The following is a 19,033-nucleotide window of genomic DNA, read 5'->3' on the forward strand; positions in this document are numbered from 1 at the left end:
TTTAACCAAACATTTCCATGTCACTGCAGTTCTCATTTTAATCATTAGAAGGTGTTGCATATAAAAATATGTCTGTATTCAACAAGTGGTGGCGGAATAAGAATGTAGAGGAAGTGTGTTCCTCAAATACAACTCTAACTACACAGTTTCACATTCAGTGTTAGTTTTTTGGGTGGTTTTTTAATTGTTTAGAATATTTAGTGATAGATATTCCTTTTAAAGCTATTTTCAACACTCCATGTGCTTTGAAATATGTTTCCGACACTACTACTAATATATTTAGAAAAGTTTTGACCCCCTAAGAAAAATAGGTATACCTGCTCATTTTGTTCTAATTGTACTGTTGTGGCTTTAATAGTTGTCATAACTGATCTATGAAGAGTCTGAGATGTCTAGAAAATGCAGAGAGGTCTGACCTTGTGGTAAACCTGAAAGGTTTTTCAGTCTTTGAAATTATAGCAACTTCAAGATTTTTCTTCCTTGAATTAATTTTCTCACAAAATTTCAGCATAAGTGGGTTGAGATAATATTTTTTGGGAGATATCTGCAAATTGTTTCTTAAAAAGGTTTTCTTGGGTCTGGCCTTTTTCAGCTTGCAGCAATCTGCAAATGCATAATACAGCAAATAAAATACATATGTACAAACTGAGAAGGGATTTAGGTCTTTGAGGTTAGACCTAGATATGCATGGATCAGGCTTTTCCTGGCTGATACTGGTTTTTGGCTTTCTTAATCAGAACTGCTGGTTCTGATTATGACTGTTTACAGTTTTATTTCTGAGAACGGAAACACATACAAGGGAAAAAATTCTGTTGGTTCTTTGATGAAGGAAGTAATTCTGAATCAAGTACATAAAATAAGGGGATTTAAAGATTGCATTTGTGCATCAAAGCATAACACCCTAACCTGTATCTGATTTTTATTAAACTCAAAACAGTGCGCTAGGCTAAATGTGGTTAGATAAAACGGTGGGAGTTTTTAGTTTTGATACATTTAATGAATAGGAAAAGGAAATTCTGATATTTCAGCATTTGGTCAATCAGAGCTTATTAAGGGGATTCTGGCTGACTGATTGTTGAAATTATTTTATTCATTTATTTTTGCTATGCAGCTGAATCTGATCACTAAGAAAGTCATGAAGAAGATACAGTTTGGCACTGAAGCACTTTCAAATTTCCTCACGGCCAACTCTCCACTCAGTGCTCGAAGTCACAGTCACATTGCTCCAACCACTTCTGCATTGTAAAGACCACCCGAAGACAGAGCTGTACTTTGTATAGAACTTGTTTCCATACCAGTCTATTGTCTGACCTCCCACTGTGCCTGTCACATTGCATCAACGCTGCATGAAAAAACACACTGAGAAACAAGCAGCTAAGAACAGGTGAGCATGACTGCGAGTGCTCTAATTCCCTCGTGAGATCTCCAGCTGCCAGCCAATGGCGGCTCTGCGCTCAGTCTAGACAGCTGACTAAGTATTGTTGTTCAGGCTGTTATCAGTCGATGCCTCCCGCTTTGTTCTGTCTGTAGATTTCTGTCAGCACCCTTGACTTTGAAGCTCTGTATGCGTGGCATGTCTTGATGAAATAATGCCATTCCTGCTGAAGCTGTCAAACTGCACTCACTGAGTTAATCTCAGTATTGTAGTAGCTACTTAAATATAGTCACCTCATAAAAAGCATCGCTATAAATAATACTGATGGTGTCAGGGTACAAGACTTGATGACGAATTGGCTTTTTTATTGAGGCGTTCATGGTTGAGAACAATCAGCGCTAGCTCTTGATGCCAGCCGCTTTCTGACCTTTTCCATTAAAGAGTCAGAGGTCAAAGAAGGGCAAAAGGAGTACAGTAGCAACCCATTGGCTTCCTAAAGTCTCAGGAGGTTTGCTTTTATGGTAGAGCCGTCTCCACACACAACTGAGACAGCAGCCGGTGTTGTAAAATCACTTGAGGTATGTCCTAATTTCGCTCTTAATTGACTGACGCTGTAGGGCATCTAGCCATCACCCAAAATCTAATATGAGGAATGTAAAGTGGCAGCAGGTCTATGTTATTTTTATAGTGACTAAAATACTTGGAACCCTTTAAATCTTCAAAGATGCAAAAAAACCCCCCCCGCTGATATAGCAAATAATTTAGAATAATTTAGTAAATAAAATATTTCAAAGAAAGTACACATTATGCGCACAATATTTTTTCCTTTAGATGTAAATAAAGTATAAAATGCTTTTTCATTTCCTTAAGGATTTAGCTGACACATCATTCCTGACCTCATTTAGGTCATAAGGGGAAGGAAGTTTCCAGGCAAACTGCATAGATCATTTAGATGGAGTGCAAAATCTCTGTCTGACTGATGCTCAGCATGGGTCTGTCACCTGTTATCAAGGTGTACCAAAGTTTTTAACGGCTCTCAAAACCTCTAACATTTTCTGACATACAATTTCTACAGTTTAAAGTTTCTTTAATGACAGAGTGGCAGAGTGACCGGAGATTTTTTCTCTGGCTGTATGTAGCAATGACCTACAGAGCCCACGAGGGGACATGGGGGAATTTTTTTCTTTTGCTTCCCCACGCAATACTTTTGCGCCTTCCTATGCGTTTAACACTTTAGCATTCGCAGTTTGATCACCACATAAACCAACCTGCCATGGATTTTTATGACATTTTCAAACCTTTTACCACATCACGCCATGTGAACCACTGCTACAGAACCAAAACAACAGCCACTGAAATGTCAGAACGATGACCCAATATCATCACCTAATCTCATAACACACTGTGCAGATGCTTTAGACACATGACGGTTTGAGACTGAAATCGAAACTTAAAAGGGGACATATCATGCAAATTTTTTAACCCTTAAGTACATTTTGTTGTGTACTTGGTGTTTGTAGGAGTGCAGAAAAGTATAATTTAGTCTCTCCAGGTGTTGCGGAGATATCTTTATATTCTGTTTGGGTCATATTTTTCAGTCCGTTCAGTTTTCTCTGTCATCTATTACATTTTTCCAACTGTTACGTCGCAGTATGTGCTGCGGAACAGCTAAATAAGCTCATGGACTTTCGGCTGATCAATTTCGCGTATCCACCATAGTTATTTCTCGCTGTGATTTTGTACTCCAAGCTCAAGTAGCTCAAGAGGATACATATGTTGGGTTGGGTGTATCGACCCACACAATACAATGTGCCATGCCCCAGCATCAGAACCTCTTCAAAGTGCCTGGTTAAATTTTATTTTTCATGAAAATGTTCCCAAATCAGTGGGGAAATTCCTCTTCATCTGCATGAAGCACTTCAAGGACGAGTGCCTTCAGCAACTTCCTCCAGTATCACGAAGAATTTGCCCATGGACTTCATTTGATTAAGGGCTCAGTTCCTTCTGTCTATTAAAACGATGGACGCAGCAAAGCAGTAAGCTGCAAATAACGCTAAAATGACAACAAATTTTATTTTGGACAATAATTTATTTATTTATCGGGCATCTATATCGGATGCCTCCTGGACGCCTTCCTCGGGAGGTGTTCCAGGCACGTCCCACTGGGAGGAGGCCCAGGGGACGGCCCAGGACACGCTGGAGGAGCTGGAGGAGGTGTCTGGGGAGAGGGACGTCTGGGCGTCTCTGCTGAGTCTGCTGCCCCCGCGACCCGGTCCCGGATAAAGCAGAAGACGACGAGTACGAATAATTTATTGTGTGCTGACATGACATCCTGGCCATTGTTTTGATAGCAGTAGCAACTGTGCCTTCTGCTTGTTAGTGCTGTGTGCTGCTTTTAGCTCCTTGAGGACAGAACCGTACTGCATTTTTTGAATGTTAACAGTTTTGCAATGTTTTTGCCGTTTTTATCTTATTTCTGAGGTGGTAGATAGTTGTTATCAAACTACAAAAATGGCTGAATGGGTTAAAGTGCAGCACACCTTTACCTCCAGGGTGGGGTGGGGTGTGAAGTGCCTCAGTAGCATTTAAAGAGACAGCACCAAAACAAGTTGTTCTCAGACGCACCTCAGAACAGGGGGAAAAAAGGAGCCTCTGACGCTACAATAATAAAGAGCTCAGACCAAAGCTTTGCAGTACCACTTTATATAGACCACAGCTGAATGATTTAAGTGTGAAAAGGAAGGATTGAAGCATGATATGTCTCCTTTAAGCCACCACTTGCTAATAATTATTTGATCAAAATAAATAAAAGCATATTAAAGATTATTTTAGCGACTGTCTTTGCACCACAAGTCATAATTGTTGCTCGTCGCTGTTAAATAAAAGCAGTTAGGACACGTTATTCATTATAGTTTTATTTATAGTGTAAATAAAATTATAGTACTGTATTACTCAAGGTTATCATACCCTGACAATTTAATGCCAGCCCATTACTTGTTGAGTTATGAGAAACTGGTCTCGTTATGTAACAACAAATTTGCATGCACTGGAAATGTTCACTTTTTAACTTTGTCTACCTGACTGACTTCTATGTTTCATAGAATAAAACATTTCATAGAAAATTTTGACTGATGCAACGCTGTTCTTTGAAGAGCAACATATCGCCTGAAGAAAGCGCAGTGTATATCCGGCATGGGGTATTGCAGCAGCATTCTGTGTTGTTTTGGTCGCTGCTTCCTGGTTTCAGCAGCGATCACAGCTGAAGCGAGGCAGAAACAAAAACCTCAAACAGGAATATGCTATAAGCTGCTACCCGTATCTTGCTCTCGAATCTGCGCTACACCCAGAGACACACCTCTGTCTAGTCTGGGCTCTTTGCTGTTACACGTGTGCCTTGTCAGACTCAGTAAAGTTGTGTTTTCTGCTGCGGACGGCATACGACTCCCCCAGCTCCCTCCACCATCATCTGATTTACACGCTCTAGCACTTCCTCTCTAATTTAGGATCCACATGTTCACCCACTTTGACACGTCACAAATTCTGCACTTTCTCTATTTTGGAAGCCTGCTCCACAAAAGCAGATCCCTGCATATTTTTGGTGTCTGACACTGTTTCATGTACCACAGGGAATTGCAACTTTGGCCTAAATTTTCCTCTCAGTTCTTTGAAAGCTGGGTTGTAAAAAGAAATAAAGGTATGCAGTCATGGTGGTGTCGGTTAAGGTGAAGGTAAAATAAAAGGAAAATCCCTCTTTGCCATCCTTCCACTCAGTTTTTTTCTTTCTTCTTAATCTCCATCTTAACACCCTACTTTCTAGCATGTCTGGTACAGATGGCACTGCAGGAGTCTGCTCCCCCAGCAGGAGCTGCTGGCATTAGAAGCTTTTCGGTCGTCCAACAGTCTCCACAGGAACCCAAATGTGTTTTGGCATCCGAATTGAATGTCGTGGCATCCTGTTCTAGCCAACCTGGCTGCTGAACTGCACAGTAACACAACAGAGTGCCCGCAAAATACTAAGCATAGCTCTGTGCACCCGTCCAAGCAAAACCCATCTAGTGCACTGCTTTTGGGTAACGGACAACAAATGGTCTCTTTGTGCACTGGAAAAGAAACACATGCACGCACACTTGTGCCCACCCAGCAGTTACACACTGGACTGAATTACATGTGAGATATTCCACTCATTCCTCTGATTCTCCATGAGGTCCACGCCTGACAAAAGCAGCAATCCCAATCGACTAGGACACTCCTCGCCTATTTCCTTACTGGAATTCCCCTTTACTAACCGAACCGAGATACACACATAATTTGGCACCTGTTTCACACACAGGAGCTCCATCAGTGCAATCCTTCTGGGAATTTCTGACGATGCAGATGGTCTGTGCATGTGCATGTACGTCCTCATTCCTTTTATGGCCAGCTGTGTGCATCCAAGCGTTTGGCTTTCTGTTTGTGCATGGGCTCACTGAAGGGCAGACAGACTGAAGTGCATCTAAGTCCAAGTTATGTCATTTATTAACTTTTTTTTTACCTCAAGTAATGCACGTAAGCCTCCATACTTCCTTATTAAAATGATCTTAAATATAATAAAGCGCATATGTGTCACAGGTGAGAATATATATAATTACAGAGCCTTGCAAAAGCATTCTTACCCCCATATTTTAGCATGTTAAAACCAGAAACTTCCATTTCTTTTGTTGGGATTTTATGTGACAGTAGCACATACAGTAGGCTGTGGAAGAAAAATTATAAATGATTTTCAAATTTTGATACAAATCAAAATCTGAAAATGTGGCGTGCATTTTTACTCCGCCCCCCCATTTACTCTGATACACCCAACTAAAGTCTCTTGCACCAAATTGTTTCCAGAAGTAATTTAATTGGATCTCATGTATGCAATTTAAGTGTAAATCCAGATGAACTGTGAATGCCTCAGAGATTTTTTAGAGAACATCACTGCACATCCAGCTTCAAGTAACACACCAGACAGGTCAATTATAAAGTGGTGGAGACGTTCAAAGCAATATTGCAAGCTTAAAACTACTTTGAGGGAACTGTTCATACAAAATTGGAATGAGTATGGCCCAAGTACAACCCTCCAAAGACATGGATGTCCACCTTCAGTGACAGGTTGGGCAAGAAGAGAATTTATCAGAGAAGCTGCCCAAAGGTGCATGGTTACTCTAGAAGAGCTGTAAATAACTATAGCTCAGGTGGGAGAACTATTAGTCATGCGCCCCACAATTCTGGCCTCTATGGAAGAGCGGTAAGAAGTCTCTGCACCATGCCTTCCGGCAAGAAGAAATCCTGCTTAGGAGCTGGTCTCAAGCAGGAGGACAAGGCAAACATGTGCAGTAAAAGCAAATTCGAGGAAAACTCAATGTATGGTCACCCTGAACACATCATCCCCATGGTTAAACAGGTCGCTGGCAGTATCATGCTGTGGGGATGCTTTGCTTCAGCAGGGACAGGGAGGCTTGTCAGGTTTAATGAGAAAATGGATGGAGGGTACCTCAAAATATTCACAGCTGTATTAGCAATGAACAGTGGTTCTACAAAGTATTTTCTCAGGCGCCCAACACAAATGCGCTACACACTTTCTAGATTTTTTTTGTAAAAAAACTAAACAGTGTGCCTTTTTTCTTCCACTTCACAATTATGATTTACTTTTAGTTAGTGAGTCACATACAATCCCTATGAAATGCACTGGAATTTGTGGCAGTAATGTGGCAAAATCTGACACAGTCCAAGGGGTTTGGATATTTTTGCAAGACACTGGAGACCCAAAACGTCAACTGCAAAATTACAAAATTTCACATTTAGACAAAAGAAAATCACAAATAAATCCTGGCTTTGTGATTTAGCACCGAGTCATCTTTTGAAAACTCTTCACCTGTGGAAAAAACCTGCCTATGAATTAATTTTCTTAGTTTGTTAGGGATGAAAATGATGTATTTAAATCTCCAACACAATGTGCCAATGGTCAATTTATCATGTTGCTTAGAGATAATTAAAGCCAAGTACAGATTTGCATTCTGTGGGCACACCTAACATATCTGGATAATAATATGTCAGAACAAACTGATTTTAAAAACCATGTGTTATTTATAATCAAATTTGCAGGTACATTTAGCTAACCTCTATTTGTGGTTGATGATTTTGTCTTGCTCTGTACAAGGCAACATTAGTGATGAGGAATCCCCCTCGTTATATAGTCTAGACAGAGAAATAATACTAAGCAGCGCCTCTGTGCAGCTTTTTAGACAAAGCTGTTTGTCCAAACAGAGTCATCAGAACTTCATTTTTGTGTCTTGAATCAAACCTGCACAGTAGCTAATGAGCGAGACTGAAACAGATGCACATCTAATAACCACACGGTACTAAATGTATCATGGCTGTCTCCTGTCCTGTAGAGCTACATCTATCAGCTTATTACAAGCAGTGCGGACAGGGGCTATGCAGTGTGTCGATACTGATGCATGCAAATTAGTGGCATTGCCTGCTCTGTTCTCAATGCATGCTCCATGTGTGCAAATATGATTATGCAAACCCTGGTCTAAAGCCCAGGGTTCACAAATTCACAGCCAGTTCCAGATTCCTATGTGAACAGTACAATATTCCTTGACAATGCCTTTGTTTTCTTACTGTGGAACCGATTGGCAATGACCTTTTAATGTGATGCACACCAGCAAACCACCATGCACTTCTTTTGATCCAGGCTGGTTCAGAATAGATATTGGAGCTCCTGAGGAGTTTGTTTAGACTTGCAGCAGGCATCGCCTGCTCGTGCAAGCTAGTGGGAAAAGGTAGTGGTGGATGCATGGAGTGGTGGAACTCCATGTGTCCATATAGCACTATTTTTAAAACACATGCACAACTGAAAACAAGTAAGGCTAACAACTCAGATCAGTAAATGATGCAAAAAGGCCAGAGAGGACCAGTAAGGCTTTTAACACAGATTGGTCAATCCTCAGTATGAAAATCTAAAAGCACTTTCTAATGTCTTACATTTTGGCTAAAACTTAAATGGAGTATATTGCATATTGTACTGTACCTTATAATATATCATATTTTTATATTCTAGGAGTTGTAAATAAGAACTAGTTCTAAATTGTCTCACCTAGTTAGATAAATCGTACATAAATTGTACATCATGCCAAAAAACTTGATCACCTTGGTTTGTAATGATTATAAAAACAACAGTAGCCACCAACAAAGACAAGTTAATATGTATTATATATTAATACATAAAATATGGCCCATTAAAATTATGCAGAATTAATTACCATTTATTGTCACTGAAACATAGATAAACAGGCATGGTAACTGGTATCAAGGTAAGTAAGTAAAGTAAACCTATGATTTAAATACTGTTAACGTCAAGTCATAGAAAGTGTTGGGTTGAGGAGAGTGTTCTCCAGATGGCACCAGCACCAGCACCAGCACCAGCACCAGCTTACCGCCACCTCCTGTGTTTTCCTTCCACAAAACAAGAAAAAAAAGAAACACAGACAGTGGTTGTGTGGAAGTAAAAGGAACACTGATTTTTAACATTATTTTAAAACCGTAGCTGGGATGCTACTGAGCAAGCAACACTAAGCTGACTACCTGAGAAGATAGTCTAACTAATTAACTAGCTAATATTAAATTATACTTTTGTAAAAACAACAACAACAAAAAAGCAATAATATTGTGCACAAAAAGCCAGTCTAAAATCCTGCTAAGTCTACCAAATATCTGTCCAAACATTTCCGTTTTCTTTAGTTTGTATCTAAATCAAAATATAAATAATAAAGTAATGACATAAATAACATTATTATTTTCTTATTGCACTGGTAAGAATATGTTCGACTTTTCTGTTTGAAATAAAAGCAATTAGCCTTATCGTTACTATAACTGATGGAGAATCAGAGAAGTTATCATCTAAATATAGATTTAATGTCTAAATCTGATTTCAGATACTTATTTAATCTTCACCTGTAAATTCAAATAGTCCTGACTTTAGCCTGGAGATAAAAAAATATATATATTTTTAACTTAAAAATGCTCACTGGGATAAAACCATTAGATTTTTGGTATTTCAAAATCATTGCCATATTTTACTCCACAATATTTAGATATTTAGCTGGAAATGTAAAAATGTAAAAAAAAAAATACATCTGTCTTTAAATATTATGAATTGATAAAAGATTAAATGTAGGAGTACTTACACAGTTGCTGTTAGGGTCAGTAGTACGTTTATCATAAACTGGTGGTACAGGTAAGCTAAGAAAAACCTCTGAATCCATAGATAATTTCATCACTGTGAGCTTAAACTGATTGGTGTAACCTAAATGCTTACTGCAGTGGTTTACTAAACACAGAGGGGATCTAATTTACTTCAATTGCTTTGGTGACCCCTCTAAATCCATAGGGATTGACCGCCAATAGCTGCACATAAGACATACAGGGAGAGTGCAGCTCTGGAGCGCACAGGCTGTTTCCATGGAGTCAAAGCTCCTATAGGGAGGTAATTAGATGCCTGTTGTGTCTCCACTGTAACGCCCCCTCCTCTTTCTTGTAGTTCCCCAGAATCCCTTGTTTGCCCTCCGTCTTCCTGTCTCCTTCTCTCTGTCTCTTGTGACGGAGCGATTCCAGACGTGAAGTCCATCTGCCACGACCCGTCAGCGAGATCAGCCCCATCATTCCTGAGTCAGTGGCAGAGCTGCTACCGAGCCAAGGCAACATCAGAGGCAACAGCCATCACAGTGTTGGCTCCCTTACTCTGTTCAGGTTTGCACAAGCTCACAAGGATTGTAGTGAGATGGAGAAAAAAAAAAACCCAGGGAAAAGATGAATGGTGCAAAATCTCAGAAAACCTTCTGGAGGTTTAAACTGTGACAAGATGTTTTTAAGGAAACATTTCCTGTCAATGCTGCTTTTAAAACATGCCAGTGACCATTAGGGATATCAAATATGGAATTACACCAAACTGGAATACATCAAACTACAAATGAATGACTATGATTGTAGGATATTTTTACATTAAGGTTAACAGTAAAATAGTTGCTGCTTTGGTGAAAATGTTCAGATTGACTGGCCAGATGGAGTCACATCTTTGCCTTAACCCTACATCACAAAAAGCACTGCCTTGAGCATCAAAACATCAGAGGTATTTCTATGTGGTACTGGGATGGTAAAAGAATTACTGATCAGCTACCAGGTTGAGATGAGCTAAAAACACACTTTTTAGTTCAGAAGCTCAATGTTAGTGAATTTTAATATTAGTATGGTGTTTAAAAAGAAATTTAGAGGAGGCACATAAGTGTTAAGTGGCTTTTAACATGCTCAGACATCTCTGCGGTTCATTCAGGCTGTGAGAGAGCAAGACTTTCAGCAGTTAACAGGAAGTCTAAATGTACTGCAGCAAAGTTTCTCAGTTTTATCATTTTGGGCTTTCAGCCTCTTTCTGTCATCGAACATGCTAGATTTGTAAAAGTCAAGACAAGGAGCTTCAGTCCAGGAAATATGCATACACACAACTGTTTAGGTAATGCTAGCCATGCTAATCGCTAATACAGGGTGTTAAAACCCATTTAAAATGTCAATGCTGTGACATTTTTGTCTTTGTTATAAAACTTTTGCACCTCTGCACCTAATAAAAGTAATTAAGATCTTAAATTGAACACAAAATTCTGATCTAAATATTTTCCCAATAGTACCTTGTTTAAAAACAGCATAAGGTAAAGTTGCCTCTGCACAATGAGTCCCAATCAAATGAAGTGGCCTCAGGACAACAGATGAACCCTGTCATGTCTTCAGAGCTGAATAGTGACTTTCTTTTGGCACGCACAAAGCCTCACCCCCCCATACACGCACAGATAAAAACCTTCTGAAGACGATGGAGCTGTAATCTCTATCAGACTAACAGCTTCTGGGTTTACCTCCCCATTTACCTGACGTAAAAAGACCTACATAGATTGGCCTCACTCTCCAGAAGCATTCCCCTTTAAAGTTAAACCTTAAATTCCACCCCCTTATTAACAGGGCCACTGTTATTCCCTGCAGACCCAACTGGAGGAAACATCTTCCCTACTGCCTGTACCTGTAGCATTTTGGTACCGCTGACTCCTGACCGACCCCTGCTTCTGGTGGCTCGTACCTACATGGCTCCCTGTCTTCAACACTGCCGGAGAAAGCTGTCTTTTTTAAATCATGTCTGTTCTCGCTGCTTAGGGAAGCAGGATTTCATGGCCAGAACACAGACAAGGTCAACTGAAGCGTTGAACCCAGAAGAGCCAGAACAAAGAGCTGCTTAATCACTGGAGAGCAGAGGACGATGATGCAGCAAGAGGGCAGCATGATTTGCAGCATTTAATTTTAATTATTCCAAACAGGCATCACATGTAATTCAGTTTAGTCTTATATATATAAAACCAAAACCCTATAAACGAGCCCTTAAACGGCCTTAAGGCATGGCGCAGAGACTTAAGCTGTGGGTGTGTGTGCACGTTCCAGCAGCAGATGTAGCATTAGGAGCAATATCAACAGTCTGGACAAAAATATGTTCCCACCTGACTCTTCTTTAGACAATACTGGTTTTACTTTCATCCACTTTGCAGAAAGTTGTGAAAGGCAGATCATAAATGCTCTGCAAGCTACTGCTGCATTGCTTGGAGGTGAAAAGGCTGACACCCTCCTCCGTGTTTTAAAAAATGTTTCTTATTAGTGCTATAATTCCAGGACAAAACATTATAAAATACTAACAGTACCACACCTGTTTAGTGTGCCTGTCCCTTACTAACAAGTGTTTCCCTTGCAGATATAAATAAACAAGGTGCTGAAACTTTACTCTCATATTAATCAGTTTAAGCAGGTGTGCCTCTCTTGTTTCAGGAGACAAATTCACCTTCAACAGTGAATCTCAACTGGTGGTCCCTGGGTCATACTCAGGCCATTAGCTCAGCCCATCTGGCCCAAGGAGTATTAAATTATTAAAACCTCCCACAATCAGATACCGGAATAACTTGCTGCTGGCCTTAGGTAGGGGTCAATGAGGGCAGCGCCAGAGCGACTGAAAGCGAAGAAGCTCAACTCAGATGCTACCATACACTGACATAGAGCGACAAGAAACATGCAGCTCAGCACAAATTCTGGTTTGTTAGATCACAAGAAGACGCAGACCAGAGCTTAAGACCAAAGCTTTATTAAATTGGCAGAACTCTGCTCTATCTGATCAGAACGTGGAGCAACAGAGCCCTAAATGTGTGCTATTTGGTGAAAAAATTGCTCTATGACTGTGCTTCATGTAAATACCCTCCAGCAAGATCAAATAAACTACTTCTCTGCTTCGAGTGCTTTTCCCACAGGCAAGCAATTAGACTATCTATCTATCTATCTATCTATCTATCTATCTATCTATCTATCTATCTATTATAAAGCCAAATATTGTTTTATATATATATTTTGATATATTTATTATTTACATATATTTATTTACTTATTAGGTACACATCGTCCTAATTTAGAAATTTCCCATATAATTGGAGTTATTTACAAAAAACAAGAGAAATAAACATTTATTGATATACCATGATATAGTAGTAGTGCTATCATTAGTATTATTAGCAGGGAGCACAAACAGTCCCACATGCTTTGCATACAAACATTTTAACTTACAGAAAAAAATAAGTAAACAGGGAATTAAAATAAATTAGATCAGCCCTGCCATTTGTCAGCCAAACCTTGTTCCATAATAGTTTAATAGGTGAGCCCAGGCAAATTTCTGGGCTGTTCGTGATTTATTTTCTCATTTAAATATCTTAGAAGCAGAAGACTCAAATGTCTTGATGAGTCCTCTCTTTAACTAGAACATATCCAAGCGTTCATCCTACTCGCATTAAATCAGAAATGAACTCATTATTATGATGATTAGTTGGAAGACAGAATATTTTATCAACGGTTCCTGCTCCCCACATTCAAACAGTTCAGTATGGAGCTGCCCTAATAAGTAAACAGTGAGTTTACACAGAGGCTTTACTCTGGCATTATACGCCATTTGTTGCATTAAATTAGATCATCTCTGCACCATGAACCCAAACCTGCCTGCACAACAGCCTAATGTCTGACATCTGTTGAACAACAGTGATTCTAGACATGAATGCAGTTCGTTGTCGTAAAAATGTTTCAGCAGGCAAAATATTCTCTGGATCCTCTTTAAACAGGGGTGCACGCCGCTGACTCACGGTCCACCCGTGTGTATTTCACGGTAGTAAAGTAATGCAAGGCGCGCCACATCCTTTCCACCAGAATGAATGATGAGCTCATGCGTGTGTTTCTGGTAAAGTTTCAGCCGTGATAACACGGCGTTTTATTCACGATGTTAACACATCATAAACACACTCGCACTCACAGAGGCTGTGGGCGTGAGCGCAATCTTAATATCCTAATACGGTTAGTTGTTGCTCTTCCAGTATACTCACCAGCTCTAAACTGGGATCCCCATCTTCGATGCGACCTGTACCCGATGTAAAACCAGTAGATCTGCCGTGACAGATTAATTGGTGATCACAACACAGTTTATTCGACCGGCATGAGTGGGAGAAGTAGACTCCAGAAAGACCGCCGCTAAAAGTGGAGCAAACGTCGGCAGGTTAGAGGTCCTGGTTCGGGACGGATTTCTGCCAGTGATCAGCGGACAGGGACAGATGCTTTGAGGCGGGGGCAGAGCGCATCCCTCAAGGCGTGGTGACCCCCCAGTTCTGCGTCACGGAGACACGGAGGACAGTAAGGTGCACCCGTACGTCCTCTAAAGACAAGTGGGTAAAGCAGAGCGGAGGAAAGGAAGGACTACTGACACAGCCGTCAAGGTGGTACCATTATACAGCTTCCACTTTAGATTTTCAAAACAAGATCATCATCGAAAACCCTATATAGCCCCGTGGGAGCGGGACAATCAATGCATATTATTGAACATGACTGAACCTATCCTTTAGGTTAAAGTAAAAGGAGACAATAAGTGAGTCTGCTTTTATTTTTTCAGACATCCTCAATAAATGCTTCAGCATTCACTTTGTTTAAGGCACTGTAGCTGCTATACCAGGAGCTAATACCTGTTTTTACTACAGACTCCATATAGTCTCTCTCAAAAGTATTGAACTTTTTTTCAATCAGAATAAAAAAAAATGCAGAACCTATTTACTGCAAATATAGTAGCAAGTATAGAGATGTGCCTGTATTAGATGTGGGGTAAAGCGGGGATGTAGAGATTCCCTGTCTCTCCTGAAGGAAAACATCCCCACATCATGATGCTGACGATACCATGTTTCACCATGGGGATGGTGCTTTCAGGGTGTTATGTAGTGTTAGTTTTCCACTACACATATATAAATGAACAACCTGTCCTTGTTTACGTTGGTGACTTCTGGGGCTCCTCAAGGTGCAGGCACCTGGAGTGATTCCCCACATCAACCAAACAGGTATTCCAGATTAGCAATCTGTCCTGGAAGGACATGTTTTATCAATTTGAAACTGGCTTGGAATCAGTCGCAGTGCTTTTACTTTGAAGGAGACTAGTGTTTCCGGTAGCATAGTGTAGTTTCATTGACTGATGGCTTTACTTCACTGTGACTGAACACTGCGATCTATGCTGTTAAAAGATGTAAAGACTGTATGATTTTTTTTTTCTTTGTTGCTAAGTAAGCCTAATAACGTCTAAACCAAGGAATGAAATGTTAATTTACTTCATAATGATAAAAGTTATTTGGTTAGCTGATGAGTCATCCCTGTATATTATTAGGTTTTAAGGCAAATCTAGGAATAAATTATGCTCTTGTTAACGTTTGGTCTCAGGCAAATCTGGTTCTATTACTGCAACCTGATTGATACCCTCTAACCATGACCCCTAAATGATCGGGCCAAAGCTGAATATGCAAATAACACTCTGACATTCATCCTGTTTTCCATTTAAATCTAAATAAACTAAAACCATTAACACATGTTAAAACAACAACAATAGGCACAAACCTCCTGGAGCTTGGCTACAGATGTGAGGTCTTCATTTATATTATGTTATCTAATAGTTTTTGTCAGTTGGTAGACTGTAATTAATTAGAGGTGGATAAAAAATGTAAAGAAAATGTTGGGAGAGATGCAAGAAAAAAGATGGATTTACAGTAAATAGATAAAATGTAGAGGTACTATTTCTGAAGCCTTTGCACTTACTGCTGAGTCTTATAGATGAGGGGAGGGATAGGTCTGACATTGCCCTAAAGGACAAAGATAAATCTCACCTTCTTACATAGAAGACTACACTCACACCTACGAATAGAAGCAGATGCTGCAGATCTGCTGCAGAGTGAGGTGAAAATTAACTAATATGTACACATGGTGTTTCAAACACACTACACAGCCAACACCTATCTATTCAGTGGTACAATTATACATAACTATAAGAACTCTCATTTCATTTAGAGACTTTATTCTGTGGCCCTGAATATAATTGGCAGTTGTTATAGTAAAGGTTTAATTAACAACATGTTTCAGATTAAGAATTCAGTGTCAGTTCCTTAGATCTAAGTATTGATTTTGTGCCTAAAAAGCAAAGGTGCACACACTAAAACAAATCAGCTCAATCTGTTTCTAATACAATTCAATTCCATTCAATTTAATTTAATTCAATTCAATTCAATTCAAAAATACTTTATTAATCCCAAAGGGAAATTAAATGTTGTTCTAAAGTAACAGAGCTACTCCAACCTGCTTTAGCAATTCTAGAATATACTACTGGCCAACATATCTGTAACCAGTTAACTCCTTCTACTTCTCCAGCAACAAGCCTAGAAGCTAAAGCAATAAAAGTAAATAACTATACTCTGAATTATGAAGGTCCAACAGTCAAACAACACAGAAGGACCAAAAGTAAGCAATCTGATCACTTGTAGAGAGGTAAAATTTATACATTTAGCAGCTGTTCAGAGACTTCATGCGAGAAGTTAAAGTTAGGTGAATGCTGGACCTTTGGAAAAGCTTGGCTGTGCATACATTTGTTGCACCCTCTTGAAAATAAAAAATGTGCACTTGTCCATAGTATTACTGTTCAGCTAAAAAATAACAACACCTACTCTAGTCATTTTGTGCACCACAGAATGCAGATTAAAGTCTTTCCCATTGCAATTTAAAAAGCCAGGTGTTAGCAGATTTTAATATAAATAGAACTAATTGAAGTCTTTCATTGAGAATTATAATGAATCAGAATTATTGATTTGCAAGAGTTTCCAGATTCATCGAATAACTAACACTCTTTTACTGTATGCTGATAAGTGTAGTGCACTTATCAGTTTACAAATATAAACAGCAAATTAATGACCTACCAGTATCATTACATATTAGAGAAAGAAAACTCCAAAATATGTAATTAAAAAGGAACTCACAATCATACATAGATTTATTGCAATGGCACTATATGGAAACCTCTTACAGAACAAATGTGTTCTTCAAAAAAAAACTTTTTAACAGGAATGTGTCGGATGTATGTGTGGCAGCTTTTTGGTGACACAGAAAAAGATTTGAGTAAGCGCTCTTACCCAAAGATCCTATGCAGGGAATACAGGTGAGCTCCCAGGTAATCATAGGTAGGTATGATGGATTTCACCTTGCCCACAAGGAACAGTTGCTCTGGAAACGCTTTTTGCCCCACGGTTATAAAACAGTTGGGATGCTGGATTTAAAAAGACAACAACACAAATCTGAAGTATGAGTACACAACACAGTTAATGCCAGAGCTAAGGCAGATGGCTTGAGCAGGAAGTCAGCAGCCAGACCATGATGCAATGTTTATCGGATAAAAATAAGCTTTTACATTTGACTGGAGATACAGCCTGAGTATTTTAACTTTCCAATTCAACCACTACATGTGTAGTATTAGTTTAAAAGTGCTCATTAGCATAAGTATTATCATGGCATTAAATAAGATAACGTTTTAAAGCCTATCAGTTTGCTGTTGAGAGAAATTAAACTTTTAATATACTTGACTTGGTTTGACTGGTTTAACAGATAATGTCCTTGGATTAATGTTTTGGAAGCTACACAACTATACTGTAGTTAAACCCTCCTCATGAATAAAACTCAGACTAAATATGTGGAGAAAAGTGAGACTTGCACAAATGCAAGTGAAAATGTCTCTTAGAATTTTTTGTGTTTTGAATCAGAGCTTAGAGAGGTGGGCATTGGCATTCTGCAAAGACCCCAATAGTCACTGGTTCAAAACTCAGACTGTCACTGTGGGTCCCTAAACAAGACCCTTAACCACAGAATGCCTCCTGGGTGCCACTGATGTGCGCACCCCACTGCTCCCTAAAAAAAGGGATGGGTAAATTCAGTTTTTAAGATTTTTAAAGCTTAAAATTTATTTTGGTTTTGTCTCTCGGCTGGCCTGGGAACGCCTTGGGCTCCCCCTGGAGGAGCTGGAGGAGGTGTCTGGAGAGAGGGACGTCTGGGCATCTCTGCTGAGTCTGCTGCCCCTGCGACCCGGTCCCGGATAAGCGGAAGACGACGAGTACGAGTACGAGTACAAAAACGTAGAAATAAAAGTTTGGCAAACTCAAACGCAAAACTTAAGTGGTTAAGTTTTGCAGTGTTTCCGTGCCACAGAACGCTTTTTAAACCCTGGCTAGGGTGTTGGTTTGTTAAATCTTCAAGCTAGTGCAGTGTGCATAGAAATATTCTGCTTGTCACTTTCCTGATGTGCAGACACGTGTTACCATGAAAGCAATGAAACCACAGAGCCTCTCCACATGATAAAGCAGTTTAACCATCAGTAATGATCTTTGACTTCACAAAAAGATAGTGCACTCAACTTCAGCAGAAGAAGCACACATAATTTGTCACACTGTCATATTGTTTCTTCTTTGGAAACTATCTCTTTTCACACCCCAGAACTAGTAAACTTATTCTTTCTTATTAATATCCTTTGGAAACAAAAACACAACAAAAAACAAACAAACAATAACACTCAGGTCTTGTCATTTTTGCACATTTTGAGCTTGTACGCTGCAGTACAACATTAAATAAATCACAGGTTGTTCAGGATGGGTTAAAACTTGTCCTTCCTTGAGAGTGTGTTCTACGGCATTATCCACAAAGAGGTAAAAAAAAAAAAAAGCATGACTGGTCATGTTCTTTATGGAGCTCTGATACCCGTATGCCTTCAAATATATGGTGTTCTCCCCAAATGGAAGGATTCTTGAAGTATGACTGTGTAAAAGTAGGCTGCAAGCAGGCATGAACACATTCAGCTTTATTCATCTGTGTACCTTATCATAGTTAGTCTGCCTCTAATATGCATCTGTCTCTTTTGTCTTGTCATGTTCCTCTTGTTGTTTCTCCTCTTGTGTGTGTTTTGTTCCTTAAAACCAAACTTCAGTTAATGATTTCACAAAACAGGATGCTGGTGTCACTCCAAATGTGAGAAATCTTATTATGATTTCCAAATGTCCTGAGAATAGCAAGCGGCGGCATAAACAAGAACATTTAAATATTTCACATAGCCTCTGCAGCTCGATCTCGTCTTGCAGCTTCATTTCACCAAGTGAAGTCATCAATGCAGTTTCGCTGATGGAAGCTTAACAGTCTTAAAGTTTGCTTGCACCCCACACTCCAAAATCATTTGCCTGCTGTTTA

At 39.5% G+C, this 19,033-nt stretch overlaps 1 protein-coding gene across 1 annotated transcript in view; it reads right to left on the reverse strand.

The window, feature by feature from the left end:
* The window catches only part of LOC124860872 (ras-GEF domain-containing family member 1C-like), a 33,237-nt gene extending 19,034 nt beyond the window's left edge, over nt 1-14,203 (reverse strand). The window contains exon 1 of the mRNA XM_047354467.1: nt 13,837-14,203. The gene's annotated coding sequence lies outside the window, so the exon portion shown is untranslated. The remainder of the gene's footprint in view (nt 1-13,836) is intronic.
* Nucleotides 14,204-19,033: the final 4,830 nt, after the last annotated feature.

Source organism: Girardinichthys multiradiatus, chromosome 23 (assembly GCF_021462225.1).
Source record: "Girardinichthys multiradiatus isolate DD_20200921_A chromosome 23, DD_fGirMul_XY1, whole genome shotgun sequence".
Taxonomy (NCBI): domain Eukaryota; kingdom Metazoa; phylum Chordata; class Actinopteri; order Cyprinodontiformes; family Goodeidae; genus Girardinichthys; species Girardinichthys multiradiatus.